The sequence below is a fragment of the Lethenteron reissneri genome, unplaced genomic scaffold, assembly GCF_015708825.2.
Source record: "Lethenteron reissneri isolate LAM-NWPU_2019-01 unplaced genomic scaffold, ASM1570882v1 scaffold_148, whole genome shotgun sequence".
Taxonomy (NCBI): domain Eukaryota; kingdom Metazoa; phylum Chordata; class Hyperoartia; order Petromyzontiformes; family Petromyzontidae; genus Lethenteron; species Lethenteron reissneri.
In genome coordinates this window covers 1-23,333 of record NW_026891201.1, presented here as the reverse complement: position 1 = coordinate 23,333, position 23,333 = coordinate 1, and the positions used below count along the sequence as shown (strand labels likewise).

At 52.2% G+C, this 23,333-nt stretch overlaps 1 pseudogene; it reads left to right on the top strand.

The window, feature by feature from the left end:
- The first annotated feature begins 9,872 nt into the window (after positions 1 to 9,872).
- On the top strand, positions 9,873 to 17,815 carry LOC133362439 (interferon-induced very large GTPase 1-like; annotated as a pseudogene).
- Positions 17,816 to 23,333: the final 5,518 nt, after the last annotated feature.

Here is a 23,333-nt window from a genome sequence, read left to right as displayed (position 1 = left end):
CATGTCGTTTGGTTTCTCCAATGTAACTGCTACCACAGAGGCAACTTAGTTTGTAGACGCCAGGGTACTGTATGTCTGGAACCACATCTTTTACAGATGGGACCAGATCACGGATTTTATGTACTGTGTTGAATCGGACCTGGATCTTGTGTTTAATCAGGATTTTGGAGATCTTTTTTGTGACCCCAGCAATGTAGGGTAAATTGATGGTTTTGAAAGGCTCCTCAACAGGATCCTTCTTGATGGTTGGAGTGATGGCTTTGCGGCTTGTGTAGTCGGAGTAACCATTAGCCCTTCCAACCCAGCTTAAATATACGCTCCAAGCGTGGTGGTGTTTCATTCAGATGCTGTCTCCACGACAGACCTGGTCTTCACCTGAGAATGGCTGCTTTCGTTGTGGCCGAAACCTCGTGAGAATTATTTTATTATGTTTAATTTTTATTATTTTGTTATTTCCCTTCTACGTGACTTTACCGAATCCCTGCAGTCACGAAAGCTTTAAATCGAAATGTAGTGGGTTACTTTAGAGACACACTAGTCGTAGAAGTCATATGTTGGGGCCGCTGGCCCCCGCGGTCCCTCCTTGCTGCTCGCCGACGGCAGGGGTTCCGTCGTTTGCCGACCCCTCGCTGTTCTGGGACCAGCTGCTGCCGTCGCTGGGCTCATCGCCCGACGGCTCCCTTTCCTGGTCTGCCCCTCCGCGTGCTCGCGTGAGAGGCATAGCTCGTCGCCCGCTCTCGTTCACCTGTAAACGCTGCGTTGTCTCTCCGCTAAGCACACGCTCTGAACGGGGTCAGGGGTCGGAGGGCGAACGACGCTGCCCTCACACCGCGTGAGTCCCCGCGGCGATAGACGGAGCGGGTACCTGCGGACGCACCAACTCCCCCCCACGCTACGAGCACACACACCTGCACACATCACCACGCGCTTTCACTCACTCGTAAGACCACTCGAGGCTGCGCTGGGTTATTAATGGTTTATTCTCGGCGACTGCGCTTTACTGTTGGGTCAGTATCGATCGGCGTGGCAGGCCTACATTATCGTCCCTGGGTCTGTACCCGATCTATCGGAGGGATATGATCTAGGCAGCTCTGGACTCTCTAGTTTATTTCCACTTACTCACGATTAGGTGCCCACGGCGGTCCGCTGATCCCGTCCTCACTGCGTACCTCGATGCGTCGCACGGACGTCCGAGTCGCTGGGCTGGAGAGCGTCCCGTGGCCTGACTCCGGAGCAAGAGAGCCTCTACCTCGCTACCTCCGCTTTTTATCCCCGTCCCCCCGGGCCCTTATGCGCGGCGCTTATTCTAATTATGCTCCTCCATAACAATGCTTTATGCGCGGCGCTTATTCAAATTATGCCCTTCCATAACAATGGGTGGTCGGTTTGACCGCGCCGGTGCACGGCGCCTTTGTCATGCCAATTAGCCGTCTCGCTCCTCCTCTGCCTGCCCCGTCGATACGCGTGTGTGTGGGGTGCGTTTCAACCGCGGTGGCCGAGTGGCCCCTCGCCGCGACCATGCAATCTTAATGCCGGTCACAGCACCGCGGTGCGAATTAGCGTCAGGGGAGGTCGTCCAATTCTCTGACCGCAGGAAACCGTGAAGATTATCCCGGTAAGGGCTTCTCGGGTGAAAATCAGTCAGCCAGGTGACCTCTCCTCGGAGCTCTATGGGGGGGGAAATGCGTGCGGGTGTGTCTATGCGAGGTGAGGTGAGGGGGAAGCGGGGTTGGCTCCGTCGCTTGGTGGTGGCGAGGTCGCAGATGGGGCGCCCGCCGAGCGGCTTTGTGGCGGCGGCATCACACATACACGTTTATTCTACACTTTCCACAGTACAGGGGGTAACTATATACGGGTCAGGACAGCCGGCACATTGCTGAGCTGACACCGACGAGGACTACGAAGACTTCACAGACGAAGGGTTTCATTACAAAACCGCAGCAGCCCCGACCCAGCGTCGGGGCCTCCCTTTTATCCTCCCCAGTGTGGCCTTCTGGAACCTACCAGAAAATGCTGGGCTCTGCCCTGTCTGTCACCTTTACCCCACATCCGTTACCCCAGCCTATCACGTGCCCGGCTGGCAGACCGGCTGCTATAACCTCAAATGCCCCTTCTCTGCCAGCAACCGGCACTACGCACTCCAGTGGCACCCTTCGACTGCCCTGCTGGTAGACCAGGCTACTACACCCACGATCCCGCTCTCTACCAGTAACCAGCGGTACGCGCCACAGTGACACATTTTATGTGACTACACATGTGTAATAAAGGTCGTGGAAGCGACTCCTGGAATCCGGTCTTTATTTGTCTTTCGTTCACAACACTCCTTCACGCTGCTGACAGACAGCGTGAGAGGGAGAGAGAGAGACACGCGCGGCCACGTGGCAGCCTGGACCCAGCTCCAGCGTGGCCTCACCCTCCGTTCGTTCCAGATCTGACCACGTGTTGTCCGTCTCCACCCCTTTTAATACCCGGGTCACGTGGTACCTTTCCACCAATCCTGGTTAACCTCTATGGAATCTTCTAGACTCCATCGTACGTTCCCAGGACCGCACCCCTGACTCGTCCCCCCATTGGCTGTGGCTAAAGCCAGCAGATCCAATCCTCTACTTTCAGATGTCACCTCCCCATGACGTCAGGGCCACGCCCCTAGACTTCCCCCCATTGGCTATGGGCCAGGACTGGCAGAGACAATCATCGTAACGAGGTGTGATCCATCAGCAACCCGGATATATCCTCACATGACACATGCATGAGGTATCCATGCCTTTAACATGGAACATGTCCTTCGTACTATAATTACAGGTGACCCAATTAACTCCTGCTCCATATCAATCCATTCATTAGGATATATGAACAGGCTTTACATTTCATTGCAAAAAAATATTTATTCCATCCCAAGTCATCTGGCTATAGACAAATATGGTGCAGTTCTGAACCATTGTGTCCTTCTGTTCCTCAATCAGTTCAAAGCATGCAATACTGTGGACCAGAATGTAATGTTACAAGTAGTAATTAAAGTATTAATAATACTTAGTAATAATATATAACAGAGATCCCACCAACAGCCTCGTTACAAAAACGAACAGTATCATCACTGACTCAGCTTCATTAATTGAACAGACCAAACGGTTTTCTCAATTTTGGAGCGTTCGTGACTGCAGGAATTATTCTTTGTTTTTTTCGGTAAAGTCACGTATAAAAATAAAATAATAAATTAAATAATAGCATACGACGTTTCGATTGCAACACAAGCAATCATCATCAGGTATAATGAAATAGCGACATAGAATATAACCAGAAAACTATAGACAGACATATAAGCAGACAGATATCACCAAGATACATAGAGAGAGCAACCCAGGTACAGAGAGAGGTGATCGTCTCTGTGGGGTGGCCTTAAATAGACAGAGGGGGGCGGAGGCAGAGAGAGGGAGGGGGTAGGGAAAACATTTACATGTCAATGAGTACGAAGGGAGGGGAGTAAGGTAAGCAGGCTTAGAGGGAGACAGAACACACTAAATTAAATAACCTAGCAAAGTATCGAAATGTTATGTAAAACGACACAGAGAGTCGGTCAACACACAATTAACGCATTGCCTGGTCGATTACGTAATCGACCAGGCAATGCGTTAATTGTGTGTTGACCGACTCTCTATTTAAGGCTGGTTCACACGAAATTGATTTATCTAAGACGATGGTAATTTGCAAGCCTACTCGATATCAACAAAGATTCGTTCATGAAGCCATCCATATATACAGGCACAGACACAATTTCAACCGAGAGGATGGTTACAAACTCAGCAATCATTGGAAAGATGTCATCAACCACTTTGGGTCATGACTTGATTTGTGTTTTCTTGTCAACCTCCACCATCAGCAGTGTGGGTATGTGGAGCGAAGTGAAAATTATTGCCGGGCAGCCCTTTTGATTGCTGTAGACCAGGGGTCCTCAAACTTTTTAAACAGGGGGCCAGTTCACTGTCCCTCAGACCGTTGGAGGGCCGGACTATAGTTAAAAAAAACTATGAACAAATTCCTATGCACACTGCATATATCTTATTTTGAAGTGAAGAAACAAAACGGGAACAAATACAATATTTAAAATGAAGAACAAGTAAAGTTAAATCAACAAACTTGCCAGTATTTCAATGAGAACTATGGGCCTGCTTTTGGCTAATGAGATGGTCAATGTCCGGTTCCATATTTGTCACTGCTAGTCGTAACAAGTGATGCAAGTGTGCATCCGTTAGTCTAGATCTGGTTGGAGATTTCAAATGTTTCATTCTGGAAAAAGTTTGTTCACAGACATAAGCGCTGCCAAAGATGGTTGCCATTTTGAGTGCATGGTTCCTGAGATGAGGATATGTCTCAGAGGGGAGAAATGCATCGAAATTATGAAGGCTGCTTGACTTGAATGCGTCTTTCAGAGAGTCACAATTCTGCAGTTCAGCCAGTTCCATTTGGTAACGTGTATCCACATTTTCTATGTCAATAGAAAATGGGTTACGGAAAAGCTGTATGTCCTGTTCATGGAGATGAAGCTCTTTAAATCTAAATTGGAATTCCTTTTGCAATTTTTCCAGTGAATCCACACATGTTTTGTTTGGGAATGCAACCAATGGTTTTTCCGCTAACAGATTTTGAGTTGTGGGGAGATGGCAGAAGTTTTCCTCCTTCACTTGTTTGATGAGGAGGCCTAATTTTACTTCAAATGCTCTGACATGTGATTGCATATCACAGATGAGCTTCCCCTTTCCTTGAAGTTGCACACTGAAACTGTTGAGTAGCTCTGTTACATTTGTCAGAAAGGCAAGGTGCCATTTCCATTCTGCATCATTGAGCTCTGGTACTTCTTTGTTTTTTGAAAACAGAAAAGCTGTAATCTGTGGAAGTAAGTCATAGAAACGTTTCAAAACTCTCCCTCGACTCAGCCAACGGACTTCTGTGTGGTACAGAACATCTTCATAGTCAACATTTAGCTCAGACAGAAATTCCTGAAATTGTCTGTGGTTTAGTGCATGAGCTCTAATGAAGTTAACAGAGTCCCACTTCAGTGATTTACTACACAGCGCTTGTTGGTGGATGAGGCAGTGTATATGGCTATTGGATGAGAATGGTTATGTTTGTCCATCTCTTGGTTAATGCGAGCAATTACTCCTTTCTTAGACCCCACCATGCTAGGAGCACCATCAGTTGTCACACTGGCTAGTTTAGCCCAGTTCAGCTCCAAACCATTCACAGTTTGGCAAACCTTTTCATAGATATCCTCTCCTGTAGTTGTTCCTTTGATGCTTTGCAGTGCAGCAAGCTCTTCTGTGACTTTGAAATAGTCATTCGTCCCACGAATAAAAATTAGAAGTTGTGCAGAATCACGAACATCATTGCTTTCGTCGAGTGCCAAGGAAAAATAGGAAAGTTTTTTTTGTGGAGTTTTGCAAATGCTGATGGAAATTGTCTCCCATTTCTTCAATCCTCCGTGTAATTGTAGGTCCTGAAAGACTCACTGTACTAAATAAATCGGCCTTCTCTGGACACATCTCTTCGGCAACAGAAAGAAGGCATTCTTTAACAAATTCTCCCTCCACGAATGGTCTGCCAGTGCACACTATTAGCTTGGCAACTTGAAAACTTGCTCGCAGTGATGAAATATTTAGCTGCTTCTGCTTCACAAAAGTATTTTGCTGATTTGTTAATGTATTTTTCAGTTTTAATATTTTATCTTTTCTCACTTCTCCGACCAAACAATCATATTTATCTGCATGTTGAGTTTCATAGTGTCGACGTAAATTGTATTCTTTGAACACAGACACTATATTCTGGCATATCAGACACACAGCTCTTTCCTTGTACTGCATGAAAAAGTAATCATAAGTTCACTGTTTTTTGAATATCCTACACTCCGAGTAAATTTTTCTTTTTCTTGACATCATTGTTTCCTAGGGAGTCAAAATTGCTATTAGTAAAATACCAATATATATACAACGCTACAAAAACAATATACCAGCAATAACTTTGCCCACACAGAGACATACAGACTGCACTGCCCATCAATGCAGTCTGATTGGGGGAACTCCGCTTTTACCCCAGGCTCACACTGGTGCGGGTGCCATTAAAAAGTTAATTACACCTGCAGTTTTGTTCACAGATCGCAGCCCAATGAGTGCTCACAAGCGCAGCCCAATTAGTGACCATGGGCCGGATAAATGCCCTCGATGGGCCGCATATGGCCCGCGGGCCGTAATTTGAGGACCCCTGCTGTAGACCCACAGCGTTGGCGTTGCTTTCTCCCACATTAACATCAGCTGCCCCGCCCACTCTGCTGACACACTTGGGCTACATTAACATCAGCTGCCCCGCTCACTCTGCTGACGCACGTGGGCTGTGCCCATCTCTAAACCTTTGTAAACAGTTTGCTTATAGAGGCTAAGCCCCCTGTTCCTGATGACCGCTTGTGTTGCGATCGAAACATCGCGGTTTTTGTTTTTAGTTATATTTATTTTTAATTTTTATTATATTTAAATTATAAGGAACCAAGAATAAGTCTACATTATAGACTGCCAGTCCACTCACCGAGGTTAAGAACCAGGTTACAGTCTACATTATAGACTGCCAGTACACTCACCCAGCTTAATAACCAAGCTACAATCTACATTATAGACTGCCAGTACACTCACCCAGCTTAATAACCAGGCTACAGTCTACATTATAGACTGCCAGTCCACTCACCGAGGTTAAGAAACAGGTTACAGTCTACATTATAGACTGCCAGTACACTCACCCAGCTTAATAACCAGGCTACAGTCTACATTATAGACTGCCAGTACACTCACCGAGGTTAAGAAGCAAGTTACAGTCTACATTATAGACTTCCAGTACACTCACCCAGCTTAATAACCAGGCTACAGTTTACATTACAGACTGCCAGTACACTCACTTCGATTAAGAACCAGGCTACAGTCTACATTAGTGTTTTTTAAATTGTTTATTATTTGTATTTGATGATTTTTATTTTTACTCACTTCATTTATTTTGTATCTAAGTTCTTTTACCGAAAGAACCAAAGATTAAGTAGTAATATGTCTACATTTCACAACGTGTTCAATACACTGGATCTACAGCTACTTGTCTGAGCAGTTCCAACTGAAAGACCCCATTACCAAGGGAGTTCCACATGGCTCTGTGCTTGGCCCTATCATGTTCTCCCTCTGCTTGAACAATCTCAATGTCTTCTTGGTTCTTTCGGTAAAGTCACGTAGAAGGGAAGTAATAAAATAATAAAAAATAAAACGAAAGCTTTAAATCAAAATTTAATCTCAATGTCATGTTTTATTTGGCTCCACCACACCTTGTTTGCCTTCCTTTTGCAAATTGTGTGTGGAATTCATGAGACACAGTAACCGGTGAGACTGGTTAATAGAAGTTTCACATCTCTATCTGGGTGGGTCCCACGTGACCTCTACCCAGCAGTTTAAGTAGCTACAACACAGGGAGACGATAGGCAGATACCGTGCGGTGTGGTGACGTGCGGGTAACCCCCACTCCTTCTTCTAAGACATCTGACCAGCGTAGAAGAGTAGACCAAGTCCCCTCCTGCTCGAGAGGGGCTCTCTGGTGGAGGTCTCTTTCACTAGAGGGAGGTCTGCATCTTTTACTTCAGGAGAAGAGAGTCAGGTAAAGGCACTACCACTACCATCACTTCCACCATCATCACCCATACTGCTACGATCATAATTATTACCGACACCATCATCATCGACTTCGGAGGGTTCAGTGTGAATCATTTAGGTTCATGGAGGCAGATGAATGTTCCCATAGGGTTCTGTGCGAATCACTGAGGCTCGTAGAGTCAGACTAAGCCTCCCATAGGGTTCAGAGTGAATCACCAGCTAAGGCTCGACTAAAATGCCAAGGTTGTTGTTGACAAGACATAGACGACCTCGAAAGTGTATCTCATGCTGACTACGTGAACACTGCTAGCATGATATCCATGCGGTGCATAACGCGTTGTGTTCACCTTCTTACAGGCGCTGCAAAGAGCTGCGGACATCGCCCAGTCTCCACTCCCAGTGAGTAACGACGCTGCGTGTCTTTTCTACTGCTGGATCACTCTCCTCACATTTAGAATTAAACACAACGCTCGAGAGAGGAAGGTGCTTGTAGGAGTCTGTCATCCAGCAGTGGATTAACCATGGCTCTAGATGATGATGGGTGCGCAATTACCCCACCCCACCTCCCACAATACGATCAGTCAGCCACTCTGTAATCTCAGTAAATCTCTTCATGTGTAACGTAACGAACGCTTAAAGAAATGTCAAACAGTGTATGGGCCAAAGGGCTCCTCTGTTACACCTCAACGTGAACATGAAATGTCTCTGACTGCTGGGCTTACTCACCATCGTGAAGGTCGTTAGCGATTGTAATCAGAGGTGTTGTGACGAAATTACGAGGTTGAAATTATAATGAGGACGATGATGATAATTGGCATGTGGACAGAAGAGAGAGTTGGCTCTGTGTAAGATGGCTTGCTTGTTCACCACCGCCATCGCAGTTCAACCAAAATATCTGTTTATAAGAAGATCCCGGTTCCTTGTGCACAAGTGGTGAATACATCCATTTCTTGTCTGGGACTGCGATATTGGAGGGTGGTAAGGCATGGGGAGTGGGGGAGGGGAGGTGGGGGAGCAGAGGTCTCTCTCGGAATCATTCGGGCAGAATGATGTTGTTTCTTGTTATCGGCCTCGTAACGCTGTGGAAGCTACCTGGCTCTGTTGATCTTCTCAGCCAGTCATGCGCTCAGTCAATCCATGACACCTGGGTCAGTCACGGTATCTGCCAGTGAGCTGTCGACACTTCACTTCGCCTAATAGTGCACCTAGCCTGGCACAAGCACCGTCGTGATGTCACCAACACTGTGGCAAATTAAGGTTGCATTAAAGCACTACACTTATACTTTACGTGGCAGGTGATGTGCTTTTTAGGGATTCTAATTTAAATTATGGCTTCTTGACCTTTCAGCGTGTTGGCCCAGGGCTCTCCTGTTAGTCCAGCGAGCAAAGGTTTTCAATATACTTTGTTTTTAGTTTTTAAAAATAAATATTCGAGCGGGAGTGGTGGCCTAGGGGTTATCACACCGTGCTTTAAACCCTTGAGCAGATCATATCTGAGGCTAGCTTTGTAGGCTTGTCTTCCCTGCCCTCTGCTGGTAATGATGAAGGACATCCATGATGGGGGGTAGGCCCGGGTAGAGCGGTGGCCAACAGGCAGAGCCATCCCCTGTTCACCGCAGGGTGCAACAAGGATGTCATCTGGCCCTTACATTACGTAACATCTTCTATGACCACGAAGTATGTGCAGGTGTCCATGGCTGTAGCCGAGGAACTTCCATCTGGTACACATTCTGACTGATGCCTGGGTCTGGTCACGCACAAACTTTATGCTTTTGTGGGCAAAGGGGAGCACAGCAGCGCCTTGCCTTGATGTGTCTGCACTGGCAGCTGTGATTGTATAAAACACTTCTCTCTCTGACGAGTTTTTTTATTTGAAAGAGGAAGTGGTATTGTTGTAAACATAATAATTATTATTCATAATCAACGTTTTTGGGTTGAGATCGCGTTATTTATAAATGTGTCATAACCCTCCACCACCCGACACGGCCAATCAGTAAAAAAGTATCACGTTGACAAAAGACAAATAGTTAACTGCTTTATCCCACCGGTGTGTTGAAGCGTGAAACCACAACATTTACAATTTGAGTCGTACGACGTTTCGCTGGTAATTGCATCCAGCATCATCGGACAATTCGCCAGAATGTTTATGAATCTGCTTGAAAGGCTGGACCTTCAAAAATACTAACCCCAGTAAAATTCACACGGGGGATGTGTGTGTTGTTAAGTCAGCAATGCGTACACAAAACACCCACGCACAGAACAAGATCTTGCCTCTTATTTTTTGCAGAAACTGATAATGGCTGACTATGAAGCACGGTATGTTGGTGTTCAGAGTGAAAATAAAAGCAATGAGGAGCAGTGCGATGTTGAATCATTTGACGAGGTGATCAGTTGTGACATGGACTCTCACATCCAGTACTTTGCTCATCGTTGGGAAGGAGATCATCCAATGGCCCGGCCAAATCCCAGCTACTGCCAAAATATTAAAGCGCTTAAATACAGCGTCATTAAAAAAAGTCACGTTCTAAAAATATCAGAATTCAACGTACGCATGAAGGATGATGACGTCACCCTGCTGCTGCTTTATTTAAGACTGGGAGCCAGAGCAGAGCCTCACCATTCTGGCGAATTGCATGTTGATGCTGGATGAAATTACCAGCGAAACGTCGTACGACTCAAATTGTAAATGTTGTGGTTTCACGCTTCAACACACCGGTGGGCTAAAGCAGTGAACTATTTGTCTTTTGTCAACGTGACACTTTTTTTACTGATTGGCCGTGTCGGGTGGTGGAGGGTTACGACACATTCATAAATAACGCGATCTAAACCCAAAAACGTTGATTATGAATAATATTGGTCGCGAAAGCCTCACACGTGTTAAACGCATGAAGGATTGTTGGAGGGCGTTGCTCGCAAAAAACTTCGTGTTTAGCTTCAAGAACACACGCAGCTTATAGGAAACTGGAAGATATTTATGGGAAATGGACGTGGAGCATGAGAAGTCCTCTTTTTCAAGAGGAGAATAAGCAGCATACGATCATTAACAACAGTACAGATGTAGAGGTGTAATTGCGCATGGCTACGAATGTTGAGGTGTGATTATGCATGGCCACGGATGGCCAACAAACACAAGGGGCGGGGTTACGGCCGTACACAAGGGTGGCGCTAGCACCGACGTCCGCATGTGTATCCCCCACGGGCCCCCCCTCGGGGGCGAGTCCTATAAAAGGTGATGAGCTCGAGGGCTCGAGGTCGGGACTCAGCTTTAACCAGAGAAGACGGAAGACCAGCTAGTGTAGGCCCAGAGCTCCCCTGGCTCGCTGTCCTTATAAGGGCCGACCAGGGCAAGCCGGTGGCGTGGCCCCGAGAGCCCAGACGAAGCTGGTCTGGTGACTCAGGGAGCCGGGATCCCAGCTTAACCAAGCTGGGACAGATAGCCTCCCCTAGTCCCGTAGTGGAGGAATTGGTATAGGTTAGAGGGGTTAGCTGTCGAGAATCCCTGTAGCCAAGTGACCTGTAATAACTGTGTTGGTGTAATAAATAAGTGTGCCTCCGATCCTGTCGTCAAGCCTCCATATATACTTACTACATCTGGGGTCAGAAGTAAACGTCCAACGATGGACACACGAGGGACGACACGTACCAGGGAGTCGGAGATGGAAGACGCCGGGGCCGAATCACCACCAGAGATGGCCGGGGTCGATTCGGAGCAGCCGGGGCCGAGTACGCCCGCGCCGCTACGACAGGAGGAGGGGGATGCGTCGGCCGAAGGACTCCGGCTGGCCCACTCCCGCCTGGCGGACCTGCTCTACGCCGCGGCCGCCGCGTTGGAGGAGATCACGCGGCTAGGGGCTGGAGGAGCAGCGCGGGTCGACGACGGCAGCCGGCGCGGGGCGACGTTTCCCGCCACCCCGACGCGGCTCGCGGTCAAATTTCCCGCCATATCTACAGTACGAGCGGAGGGCGGGGCGGGCCCGCGTCACGTGTCTGCTGAGCGCCAAGCACAAGCCGTGACATCATCAACGCCGGCCGGCGCGTCAACATCGGAGCGACCGGCGATGCCATGTGCACGGCCCGCCCACACTGTATCATCGGCGGGGAGCGACGGAGAGCGTTCTACGGCCACGGACGCCGCCTTACAACAGCGTCTGCCGCCTCTTAAAGAATTTGTCGGCGCTGACGGAGACTGGGGCGGCTTCAAGAGGTGGTTCATCGCTCATCAAGAGATGGCGAACTGGTCGGACGCCGAGGCCCTACGCGCGCTGCCAGCGATGCTGGACAACGACGCCCTGGCTACCCTCACCTCGGCGCCGAGGGAAAAGCGCGCCACTCTACACCTGGCGTTGCAGCTGCTGTCAGCCGTCTATGGGCCGCCTTCGGACTGCAGGCAGCTGTTCCACGATCGGAGTCGGGGCGCCAACGAGTCACCCCTGGCCTTCCGGACGGCTCTCCTGGCCCTAGCGAAGGCTGCTTTTCCACGGATGGACGAGGAAGGAGTGGATGCCATGGTGGCCGAGAAGCTGCTGCTACTCGCTGACGAGCTGGACGTCAACGTCCTGGCTCAGGACGACGCGGAGATGTCGTCCCTGCTGGTCGCGCGCCACATCCACGGGGGCTTGCGGTCCCTGCGTCGAAAGGCGGCAAAGGGGGCGGCCAGCCATGCCATGGCGGCTACCGCCCTCCCATCGGAGGAGGTCTGCGGGGTGGAGCGGCGAGGGGAATGGAGAGCGGCGGCACCACAGGCTCGGAATGGACCGAGCCGCCAGGAGCAGCCCAGGACATCGGGGGCGCTCACACGCTGCTACAACTGTAGCCTGCAAGGCCACGTTGCGTCAGGATGCCGGGCTCCCCGTCAGCGCGGGGCGACACCTCGTCAGGACGCCACGCCGTCTCCTCCCAAGCTCCAGCAGAGAAATACGGCGAGTCGCGGCACCTCACACGTTTGGCCCACGCACACATCCGACACACACTCACGCGCTCAACCAAACAGGGCTCCAAATTCCCCGTCCGTCGCGCGCGATTGTTCTATAATGCGGCGAGCGCTCCAACCGGGTCAGTGGTCGGAGCTCGCCCATCGTGTCGTTGCTGCGTCGGCGGGATCATCGGTTGTGGTCGGTCATATTGATGGGGTAGAGGTGCGGATTTTAATTGACACAGGGGCATCGGCGACCATTATATCTGATTTGATTTATAACATCCTTCCCGTTCAAAGTCGTCCCTTGCTCCCTGTTGACGTGCCATGCTATGCTGCTAACGGGGGCTCGCTGGGCATTATTGGGCAAATCCGCGCCACTATCTGCATTGGAGACATTAAATTATCCGGGCCTGTTTTGGTTTCCTCCTCACTCGCGGTTCCGTGCCTGTTGGGGACGGATTTCTTGGCCAAAATGCCCATCCGCATCCTGATTGACCAGGGGTGCATTGAGCTCCCATCGGGCCGACGCGTTACATTTTTGTCTTCCCCCACCACGGAGCGCCGGGCGTTTGCCACCGTGCAGGCGCTCGTGACAAAAACTGTGCGCGTACCTCCGGGGGCTCAGATGCTCGTCCCTCTTAGGTTGCGTCGGCCGTTTAATGAAGGGGTTGCGGATCGGGGGGTCTTGTTGGGACCATCTCGGGCCGGGGTAAATGGACCCGATTTGCTCGCGGCTCAGACCATGGTGAGAGGGGATGGGGACCCCTTCATTGCAGTCCTTAATGTGGGATCGCGAACGGCCGTGGTTCCTCAAGGGACCGTGCTTGCACACGCAACGCCGGTACCCTATGAGGAACCACTCGTGGGTCAGGTATCCACCGATCCTCCGTCGCGACCGCATTCGGACTGTGATGACGGATGGCTGGATGCGCTTTGCGCGGGTTCAGTGGACCTGTCCGACTCGCAGCGCGCGCAGCTGCGAGTTCTCCTGAGCGAATTTGCTGACGTTTTTAGTCAACACAAATTTGATATTGGTTGTACTAAATTGCTGCGACACCATATTGACACGGGTGACAGCGCGCCAATCCGCCAAAATCCCTTTCGGTTGAGTCCCGCCGAAAAGGATCATGTCAAATCGGCTGTTGATGACATGCTAGCCGCCGATATCATTTCCCCTTCCAACAGCCCGTGGGGCGCGCCGATCGTTTTGGTGAAAAAACATGACGGCTCACTGAGATTTTGTGTCGACTTTCGGCGTCTCAACAAAATCTCTGTGGCAGATGCGTACCCGCTTCCTCGGATGGATGAGTCGCTCGACGCCTTGGCCGGTGCGCGATTCTTTTCCACCCTCGATTTGCTATCAGGATTCTGGCAGCTTCCTCTGGATGACGAATCAAAACCTAAGACTGCTTTTCGTACACCGCAAGGTCTCTTCCAATTTAACCGCTTGCCGATGGGTTTACATTCTGCGCCGGCAACTTTTCAGCGGTTAATGGAATTGGTCTTGGCAGGTTTGCAATGGGATTCCTGTTTGATTTACTTAGACGATGTCATCGTCTTTAGCAAATCCTTCGAGGAACACCTCCAGAGGTTGCGTGCTGTTTTTCTCAAAATGCGGGCTGCCAATTTGAAATTTAAACCACAGAAGTGCCATTTACTCCGCGAATCGGTGCGATATTTGGGTCACATTGTTGGGCGCTCGGGGATATCCACTGATCCCGCCAAAACGGAATGCGTCAGCTCCTGGCCGACTCCCACCTCTGTGGGAGAGGTCAGGAGTTTCATTGGGTTCGCGTCGTATTATCGGCGATTCGTGGCTGACTTCGCTACGATTGCGAAACCATTGCATGCCTTGACGTCCAAGGGAGTCAGGTTTCATTGGGGGCCGGAGGAGGAGGCTTCTTTTCGCGCCCTCCGGAATGCTCTGGTGGGGGCTCCGCCGTTGAATTACCCGGATTTTTCACAACCCTTCTTGCTCGATACAGACGCAAGTAACACGGGCATCGGGGGCGTGCTGTCCCAGCTCATTGGGGGCGTAGAGCATGTGGTGGCTTACGGTAGTCGGGTACTGTCTCCAGCCGAACAGCGGTACTGCGTTACCCGTCGGGAATTATTGGCGATTGTTTATTTCATTCAGCAGTACCGCCCGTATCTGTACGGTCGGCGGTTCACCGTCCGTACAGATCATGCGGCCCTACAATACGCCCTGCGGGTTCAACAACCATCGGGCCAGTTGTCTCGATGGTTGGAGATTCTCCAAGACTATGACTTTGTCACCACATATCGTAAGGGTCTCCGCCACACGAACGCTGACGCCCTGTCGCGATTGCCACCCACTTCGGAGTGCGCTTGCCTCTTGGGTTCGGGGCGTTGTAGGTCTCCGAACGTCACCACCGATTCGGTCCTCGTGGCCGCTGCCGATGCGCCTTCGGTTTCGGGTCCTATCGAGCAAGAAGGGAGGGATTCGTTGCTGGGGTTGTCGGTCGCGGAATGGGGTCGCCTCCAAATGGAGGACACCTCCCTCCTCGCTCTGCGCCGTCGCGCCGGGGGGGTTGGCCAGGGGGTGGAAAACGTTGACTCGTGGGGGTTGTTCCAGGGACTTTTAATGCACTGGGATGGTAAAACCCGGCGCCAGCGGCTCGTGGTGCCTGCTGCTTTAAGGGGTAAGGTGGTATGGGCTGTTCATGAGCGGCTTCTGCACTTGGGGGTTCACAAGACCTTTGCCACGCTCCAGCTAGATTTCTTCTGGCCGGGCATGGAAAAGGACGTGGGGGATCTCCTGGGGTCATGCACGCAATGCGCGCAGAGGAAGCCACCTGCTAGGGGGTCCAACCCTCCGCTGCAGTCCATAAAAGTTTCCCGGGTTAACGAGCTCGTCGCTCTGGACATACTTGGCCCATTTCCCGCTACACCCAGGGGCAATAGGTATTTACTAACGGGGGTTGAATACTTCACGAGATGGCCTATGGCCTGGCCCCTGGCGAACCAGTCGGCAGCAGCCATCGCGGAGGCCTTTGTCCAGGGCTATGTCCTCGACAAGGGTGCTCCGGAACGGCTGCTTACTGACCAGGGTAGGAATTTTTCTGGTAAACTCCTACGTGAGGTGTGCGACCTCTTGGGTACGGAGAAGGTTCGGACCTCTCCGTATCACCCACAAACTGACGGGATGGTGGAACGGCTGCATCGGACCATCACGTCCATGCTGTCCCAGCAGGTGTCGGTATCCCAGACGGATTGGGACCTCCGCATAGCCGGTGTGTTGCAGGCCTACAGAATGGCTCCCCATGCGGCCACCGGATTTTCCCCTTTCTTTTTAATGTATGGGCGCGAAGTTAACCCCCCTGTGGCGACCCAGCTGAAGCTCTCGGCGCTCCAGGCGAAGTCTAATTTGTCCGAACACGTTAAATTTAACATCGCTCAATTGTCTGAGGCACGGGAAGCGGCCGTGCAAAATTCTGAACTCCGCCAGAAGGCGAACGAGAGGCTTCGGTTGGGGCGGGTGCAGGTGGTCAAATGGAAACCAGGGGACAGGGCGTGGTTGCACTGTCCCCAGGTGCCGCTGGCAACCTCGTCAAAATTGGTACGGCCGTGTCGGGGGCCAGTGGAGGTCGTACAGGTCTTGCGGCCGCAATGTGTTCGCGTCAAATGGGGGAGGCGCCGGTGGTATGTGCACCCCTCAAGGTTGAAACCATTCATCGCGGCTCCCCGTGGTTCACACACACACACGCATGGCCAAACGTGTGAGGGTTCCGCCGACTCCCCGACGTCGCTGCACTCGCCTAACCCGACATCAACTGTTCCGTCCCCAGGCGCAACAGGAGTGACGGGTCCACACCCACCAACCCCTCCCGGAGGGGTCGGGGGTCACTCGGCAACGACGCCTGACTCTCTTGCACCCGGACCGTCAACAACCGTCACTGAGCGTGCCAGGATGGGCCCTTGTGACGGGCCCGCCGCGAGAACGCGCGCCAAAACGCGCAGACTATTGTGAGGTCGGCCGTTGGGGGGCCTTGCGGACAATGGGAGGGGTGGCGTCCGGAGTGTGTGTATATATGTTGGTTTTGGGGTATTTATTCGGGGGGGGTGCGTCGGGTTATTTTTTTCTCTCTCTCTCTCTCTCTTCCTGTTGTTGTTCTTGTTAAGGTTCTCTTGTTCTTGTTAAAAATTACGCGAGGCACACACACGGGGTTTTCGTGAGGGATGCACCTTTATTCTGATTTTTTTTGCAGCCAGGGACGGCTGCGAGCTGTACAGGGGGGGGTGATGTAGAGGTGTAATTGCGCATGGCTACGAATGTTGAGGTGTGATTATGCATGGCCACGGATGGCCAACAAACACAAGGGGCGGGGTTACGGCCGTACACAAGGGTGGCGCTAGCACCGACGTCCGCATGTGTATCCCCCACGGGCCCCCCCTCGGGGGCGAGTCCTATAAAAGGTGATGAGCTCGAGGGCTCGAGGTCGGGACTCAGCTTTAACCAGAGAAGACAGAAGACCAGCTAGTGTAGGCCCCAGAGCTCCCCTGGCTCGCTGTCCTTATAAGGGCCGACCAGGGCAAGCCGGTGGCGTGGCCCCGAGAGCCCAGACGAAGCTGGTCTGGTGACTCAGGGAGCCGGGATCCCAGCTTAACCAAGCTGGGACAGATAGCCTCCCCTAGTCCCGTAGTGGAGGAATTGGTATAGGTTAGAGGGGTTAGCTGTCGAGAATCCCTGTAGCCAAGTGACCTGTAATAACTGTGTTGGTGTAATAAATAAGTGTGCCTCCGATCCTGTCGTCAAGCCTCCATATATACTTACTACACAGACACAACGTATGATTTGAGTTGGTCAAGCGTTGAGAAAACGGGTTTGCCAAAATACAACGAGATCAGCAAAGAAATTGAAACACATTTCAATGCAGACGATGCTGAATTGTTGAGTCAATGGAAAGCTAACTTCGTAAAGAGATTTTAAACAATTAAGAATGAGCTTGTGACTGATACTTACAAAAAATGCACTGATCTGATGAAGCAAAAGAGTGATCGCAACAAGCTCGATCAAAATATATCACGCTATGAGGATCAACTGATGAAGAAGAGCAAGGATTTGGCTTCAAAACTGAAAACTACCGAACAGAAAGATATCCGATTGGAGAAAGAGTTCGATCAGATGTGGAAAGAATGGACCGATGAAGTGAAACAAAAGCATTACCCCACCTAGAAAAGTGGATTTTAGACAACATGCACAAGAAGCATTTAAAGATCATTTTAAAGGTGAAACAAATTTAATCACTAAACTGATGAACATGCATGCAAATGAATATTTCATGTTTCATCCTCAAGAACATGTTGTGATTAAATGAGAAGGTATTTGGTGTCGTGATTTGGCCGACGTCGTGCCTCCCGCCGCAACTCAGGCTCCTGACATTTTCGCACTGGCTGCGCCAGAGCAGGGCGCCGCCATTTTTTTTCACGACGCCGCCGGCGGGCGCCATTTTTTGCAGCCGCCTCCACCGCCCTGGCCCGCGGCGGGCTCGCCGCGGGCCAGGGCGGTGGAGGCGGCTGCGGCCGCCGATGCTGATCGGGGGGGTTGTCTTGCCTCACGGCAGATGTGGAGCGTACGTTCACAGGAAGTTCTTGTTTTTATGCTAATTTTGGTCACGTGACCAGGAAGTTACGATTTTAGATTTCCACTGTACCACGCGGGCGTCGGCCATTACACAGATAAGTCAAGATGGCGGCACGCATCGCATCTCAGTGAGACCACAGCCGCAATTGTCCATTGTGGGATGTTAAGAAGCATTGTCTGTAAGTTGTTTATATTCCTATAATATTGGCAATGCTGTTGTAATGTTGGAATGACCGTTATAGTGATGTAAATGCCTTTATGGTGCCGTTAAGTTGTTGTAGTAAATACGAGGCCTAGTTAGTAACAAAGCCTGCGTCTTTCCTTATTGTGGATGTTACTTGTGATTAAGTAGGTCGAGTCAGACTTGTGCCTATGTTGCGATCCTGAGAGTAAAGATGACGAAGTATCTCATCCACAGTTTAGTGTTATGTGTAATGCTGTACATTTGGGGTGCAGTGGGATGAATACACGATGTGCCTGTATGCAATGCACCGGCTTGTGCTTTGTCTAGTTGTTCAGTGGTAATGTAGGGGCCTGGTCCGTCCAGGATCTATTGTTATATAAGACAATGTTCTGATGCTGTGGTGTTCATTGTGTTAGTGTTTCCGGATTATAACAGATGCTGTATCTGTGTTTTCTCACCAGTTTTACCTTGTTACAATCAATAAATGACGATTGGAGTTGGACGTTCATCCTGGCTCCGAGGGTTTATTGAACGCAAGGTTATCTACTCGACTAGCGGTGCAACGCAGCGCACAGAGAGGCCGAGATTTGGGTGATGCTGCCGCCGCCTGCCGGGGCCGCCGGGGCTCCACGTTCAGGCGTGGGGACTGGGGCCGCGTTGACGTCTGCGACCGCCGCTACAGGTGGGTGTGCGCCGGGGGATGGGGCGGCTCACCTGCGGCTGCGTCGGCTGCTCCCTATCACGCCGTTTGTGGCTAAGGGTGGGGACTGGGCGGACTTCCAGGCCCGCTTCGTGGTGGCCTACCAGTCGGTGCACTGGCTGGAGGATGAGGCCCTACAAGCACTGCCCACATACTTGGACGCTTGGGCCTTGCAGACCTTCTTGTGCTTTCCACCAGCGCTGAAGTCCACGCTGCAGTCCGCCTTTGATCAAATGGCTGCGGTCTATGATCCACCATCTGCGGCGCGACTCAAGTTTAAGGCGCGCCGGCGGGAGGAGGGGGAGTCGCCTCTCGCTTTTCGCTGCTCCCTCCTTCCGCTGGCTCGGGCCGCATACCCCGACGTGAAGGGGGCCGCGATGGACTCCCTGGCGTTGGACAGTCTGCTGGATCTCGCGGGGGAGTTAGGAGTCACTCTGTCCATCACAGCGGAGTCCAAAATTACGTCGTTGGCCGTCGCCCAGAACATTTAAACTCAACTGGCACTGCGGCGGCCTCCGGCGATGGCGGCGTGCGCGGGTGCTCCGGCACCGGCGGATGTGGTGGCGGTCCAGGAGGGAGAGGCCCTCGCGGCAGCGGCGACCTACGATCGCCGCGGGGTCGGCGGATCTGCTCGCCGGACAGGGACGGGGCGAGCGGCTCCTTCCCGTTCACAAGTCCGGGGGCGGGTCACTTGCTTCCGTTGTGGCCAGCTGGGCCACTTCGAGAGGGTGTGCAACAACGCCCCCGGGGCCTACACCAAGGCCTCTCCTCCTGCAGACGTCGCTCCAGCCGCGGGACCTCCCGGGCACCAGGCAAGTCGTGATGCATCATTGCACGGCCGCTCCCTTCACCTCGGGCATCTCACGGGGTTAGGGTCCATCTTCACGGGCCCATCTCTGGGGGGTCCGACTCGGGGGCCACGGGAGTGCGGTCGAAGACTGGCTGGCTCAGATGGACTCGCCAGTGGCGGGCCCTCACGCATCGCGTGGTGGCCGCTGCTGCCGGCTCCCTTGGCCGTGCTGGGGCGCGTGCAGGGAGTCGAGGTATGGATCCTGGTGGATATGGGGGCGTAAGCCACCATGGTGTCCGAGGCCGTTTTTCGATTGCTGTCGTGCAGTGTGGGGCCGATGCGGCCGGTTTGGGGGGCGTGCATGGCTGCAAACGGTAGCAGCCTGAGTATTTTGGGCCATGTTATTGCATCTGTGGCAATCGGGGAGATCGCGTTGCGGGGACCCGTGTTGGTCTCCAAGGCTTTGGCGGTGCCGTGTCTATTGGGCACGGATTTTTTGGCCATAATGCCCGTTCGGAACCTGGTCGACCAGGGGTGCGTTGAAATGCAATCGGGGAACCTACTGCATTTCCTGCAGTCCCCCTCTGTGGTGGCTCCCTTGGCCGCTAGTGTTCGTGCGCTGACCACGAAATCCGTGACGGTCCCTTGAGGCTGCGCGGCCCACTGATGTTGGTGTCTCCGGAGACAGGCATCCTCCTGTCTCCCTTCAATTATTTTTCAAGGTTCGACGGGGTGGTGGGTGCTTTCATCACACTTCGCCCCAGGCGGAGTCTCGTCCAGCCCAGAATCCCGTGCATCAGGGAGAGCGGGAACTGGAGCACCTTCCAACTGCAACCTCGGCGGGGTTTGAAGAGCGACAGAATCAAGATCTTCCGTCGCTGGTGGAGGCCCGCCCAGTGCAGAATCCTCCAGTAGGATCACTGGCGGCACGCCTACAGGAGGCATGACAAGCGCACTCGAAGGTTGAACAAGCAAGAGTGGTGGCGCGTCGGACGCATCAGACACCGGCAAGGCAACTTTAGGAGATGATGCATCGACTCGAGGGGCAACGTAGGGCTTCATTCAGGACGTGTGGACATACCAACGATGCGACCCCACCCGGACGCGTGCGGACTGGGGACTAGGAACCACAATCAATACCACTGGATCTTGCCAGGTGTAATTTAGGGAAGGTCCCCACCGGCACCTGTGGGCAGTGGAGCCAGGCCAGGTCCCCCACATGCAACAGTTTTGATGAAAAGTTGCGCCCCTGATCTGTGAGCAATCGTTCTGGCGCCCCCTTGTCCATCACGTATCCGTATAAGAATGCATCCGTGATGGACGCCGCCGTCTGGTCGGGCAAGGGCCAAGCCATTGCCCATCGCAAAAAATATTCCACCCCGACCAACAAAAACTTGTTCTCCCGAGCGGATGGAGGAAATGGCCCAAGAATATCCAATGCCACCAACTCTTTAACCCGCGTCACTTTGATCGATTGCAACGGAGGAACATAAGGCTGTTTAGGCGGTTTCCGACGAGCACGATCGAATGTGTTCAATGACGTCAGTCGTCATTCCGTGCCAAAAATAATTGCGTTGCAACATCAACAAGGTCTTCTGCACACCAAGATGCAACAACTGTTCAGCGTGTAGGACCCGAACCAATTCATACCGCAGCGGCAACGGAACGACCAAGCGCCAACAGCCTCGCAAATCCTCCCTCCACACCAGCAATCCGTCCCAGAGAGCCGCCCCAGGCACCCCATCCAACGACGGGCACCCATTAGACTTGCCCGCCTGACCCCGCAAAGCTGCAAGCGAATCATCCAACAATTGTTCACGGACCCAAACGGAACGCAGCAAGTTCAAAACCAAATCAGCCGGCTCAGGACAGGTCGAGGCCGCGGACTTATCCACCGCGGACATGACAGGCCGAAGTGGCTGAGGGGGCCGCGTGCACCGATTTGTGCCCGAGGCACACGCGCAGGCGGAAACATGCGGCAGCCGAGAGAGCGCGTCTGCGTTATCGTGACGAGAACCCTTACGGTACTGAACATCAAACGAGAACTCCTGTAAAGTCTCCAACCATCGCGACAGCTGTCCAGAGGGCTGGTCGACTTTCAAAGAGTATTGCAAGGCCGCATGGTCCGTGCACACAATGAACTTCCTGCCGTATAGTTAAGGCCAATATTGGCAAACATAATGAACGATAGCCAACAATTCCCGACGGGTGACGCAATAGCGGGTCTCCGCCGGAGAGAGAACGCGGCTCCCGTATGCCACAACGCGTTCGACGCCGCCCTTACACTGAGATAGGACGGCGCCAATACCCGTGTCACTAGTGTCCGTATCCAAAATAAAAGGCAATGAAAAATCAGAGTAATCCAGCGTCGGTGCGGACACCAATCGATCGCGTAGGCCGCGAAATGCCTTCTCCTCCTCCGGCCCCCATTTGAACCTCTAATTTTTCGCCGTGAGGAGGTGCAGCGGCCTAGCGATCGAAGCAAAATTTGGCACAAATCTACGGTAATAGGATGCGAACCAAACGAATCGGCGTACGTCCCCCACCGAGGTAGGAGTAGCCCAATCCCGAACGCACGCCGTTTTGTCTGGGTCCGTGGCCACTCCGTCCGGGCTGACAATGTGACCCAAATAGCGCACGGAATGTTGCAAGAGGTGGCACTTTTTGGGCTTGAGTTTCAAATTAGCGGAACGCATGCTAGCAAAAACGGCCTCCAATCGCTGAAGGTATTCCTGAACACAATGACGTCGTCCAAATATATCAGGCTGGTGTCCCACTGGAGCCCGGTCAACACCAATTCCATCAACCGTTGGAACGTAGCGGGAGCGGCGTTCAATCCCATGGGGAGACAATTAAACTGAAAAAGCCCCTGAGGCGTACGGAATGCCGTCTTTTCCCTCGATGACTTGTCAAGGGGGAGTTACCAGAGCCCAGAGGAAAGATCGAGGGTCGAAAAAAATCTCGCCCCAGACAAGGCATCGAGGGAATCGTCCATATGCGGCAGGGGGTATGCGTCCGCCACAGATACCTTATTCAGTCTCCAGAAATCAACACAAAAGTGAAGGCTACCATCCTTCTTCTTCACAAGAACAACCGGAGCACCGCATGGCCTGTTAGACGCAGAGATAATGTCAGCGTGATCCTTCTCCGCTGGGCTCAACCGATGCGGATTCATACGTATGGGGGTAGATTCCCCGGTATCAATGTGATGGGAGAGCAGCGAAGTGCGCCCCAGGTCGAAATCATCCATGCTAAAGGCGTCGGAATATTTGGACAGCAGCGTGCGAAGCGCGGACCGCTGGTGCACAGCCAGGGACGCGTTTTCCTGACACAACTCGGCGATCCATCGATCGTCCGACGACCTTGAAGCCGAAACCCCCGCCACGAGACCATGACGAACCACTTCAGCATGGGCCGTGAACGCGGTAGTGGCATGGGCCAAGACCGTACCGGCCGGCACCACGACATTGTC